We start from the raw sequence: 2137 nt of genomic DNA on the forward strand, positions 1-2137 counted from the left end.
TCCATAGTGGCTGTATCAATTTACATTCCCACCAACAGTGCCGGAGGGTTCCCTTTTCTCCGCACCCTCTCCAGCATTTGTTGTTTGTAGATTTTCTGATGATGCCCATTCTAACTGGTGTGAGGTGATACCTCATTGTAGTTTTGATTTGCATTTCTCTAATAATTAGTGATGTTGAGCAGCTTTTCATGTGCTTCTTGGCCATCTATATGTCTTCTTTGGAGAAATGTCTATTTAGGTCTTCTGCCTATTTTTGGATTGGGTTGTTTGTTTCTTTAATATTGAGCTGCATGAACTGTTTATATATTTTGGAGATTGATCCTTTGTTGATTTGTTTGCAAATATTTTCTCCCATTCTGAGGGTTGTCTTTTCAAGGAAAGATTACAGTGTGAAAGAGAGAAACCAACCACCTTGTCAGCTGGGAAAGCTCTGAAGGGGCAGGTGTAGATGAAGATGCCAGGCCCAAACATGAGAAATATAATGATGATATGGGTGGTGCATGTGGACACGGCCTTGCTCTTCCCCTCAAAGAAGGAACCACATTCACAGCAGAGGGTGACTGCATAGGAGACCAGAAGTCCCAAGAAACACAGGAGGGTCATCAGACCACTGTTGCAGACCATCAGGATCTCCACTACAAAGGTGTCTGTGCAGGCCAGCTTGATGACCTGTGGCACAACACAGAAGAAGTTGTCCAGTCAGTTTGGGCCACAGAAGGGCAAGCGGAGGATGAAGGCCACCTGGATAATGGAGTGGACAAAGCCTCCAAGCCACAGAGCCAACAGCAAGGCATAGCAGGTTCTAGGGTTCATGACAGTTGAATAGTGTAAAGGACAACAGATGGCAATGTGGTGGTCAAAGGCCATCACAACAAGGAGTAACCCCTCTCCTCCTCCAAGGAAGTGCAAGAAAAAGAGCTGAGTGATGCAGCCTCTATAGGAGATCACCTTCTTCTCAAAGAGGAAGTCCACCAGAATCCTGGGAGCCACAATGAAGGTGTAAGATGCATCCAGGAAAGCCAAGCTGCCCAGCAAGAAGTAGAGGGGGGCCGTGAGGCCAGGGTCTGACCTGATGGTGAAGATGATGAGGAAATTGCCAGGGAGGATGATAAGGTAGAAAATTAAAACTAGCACAAAGACCAGGAGCTGAATATTTTGAGACTGGGTCAGACCAGCAAGAATAAATTCTGTCACCACAGTACTGTTCTCACGCTCCATCCTCTCTGCTTGCAGTACATAAAGAAGCAGAGTTTATTATTACAGTTTCTTACAACTAGACCCGAGTTGTTCTCCAGCTAAAAATATCTGACATATTCGCCATTTCAGTGTTTCAACCCTCTCCAATATCCTGGGCAAACTCCAAACATTTCCTTCCTCTATATTTAAAACAAACAAACACTGTTCTCAAAGATGCAGTCTTATTCCCATTCAGCCATGTGCTTCTATACCACTGCTGTTCACTCTCAGAGTCTAGTATCCTACACCTTCTTGGGATTCCTGCCTTTTGAGTCATAGAAAATTTTCCTGATTGAGATATAACATAACTCCAATTATTAAGATCTTTACATTTTAAAAATTTTATTTATTTATTTTTGTCTGCATTGGGTCTTCGTTGCTGTGCGTGCGCTTTCTCTAGTTGTGGCGAGCAGGGGCTACTCTTCATTGCGGTGCACCGGCTTCTCACTGTGGCGGCTTCTCTTGCTGCGGAGCACGGGCTCTAGGTGCACGGGCGTCAGTAGTTGTGGCACACAGGCTCTAGAGCGCAGGCTCAGTAGTTGTGGCGCATGGGCTTAGTTGCTCTGTGGCATATGGGATCTTCCCAGACCAGGGCTTGAACCCGTGTCCCCTGCACTGGCAGGCGAATTCTTAACCACTGCACCACCAGGGAAGCCCAAGATCTTTACATTTTGGTGGTTGTACTGTGCTTGAGATTTAGCAGTTTTCTTGGAATTACACACCTTTTCTCCTCATCCACCAACCCAAACTTTTTACTGAGTATTATGCTTTCTTCAGCTCTTGTGGAATTCCCAGTTCCTGCCTGCTAACTCTCTGCCTTGCTCTCTGTTTTCTCTCATTGCCCTCCTCTGACCTGGTGTCCTTGTATTACCCTGTCTCCAAGCTGGTCACTAGTTTCCAA

At 45.6% G+C, this 2137-nt stretch overlaps 1 pseudogene; it reads right to left on the bottom strand.

The window, feature by feature from the left end:
* LOC102986353 (olfactory receptor 4N2-like) overlaps positions 1-1218 on the bottom strand; it is an 8563-nt pseudogene extending 7345 nt beyond the window's left edge.
* Positions 1219-2137: the final 919 nt, after the last annotated feature.

The sequence above is a fragment of the Physeter macrocephalus genome, chromosome 11 (assembly GCF_002837175.3).
Source record: "Physeter macrocephalus isolate SW-GA chromosome 11, ASM283717v5, whole genome shotgun sequence".
Classification (NCBI taxonomy): Eukaryota; Metazoa; Chordata; class Mammalia; order Artiodactyla; family Physeteridae; genus Physeter; species Physeter macrocephalus.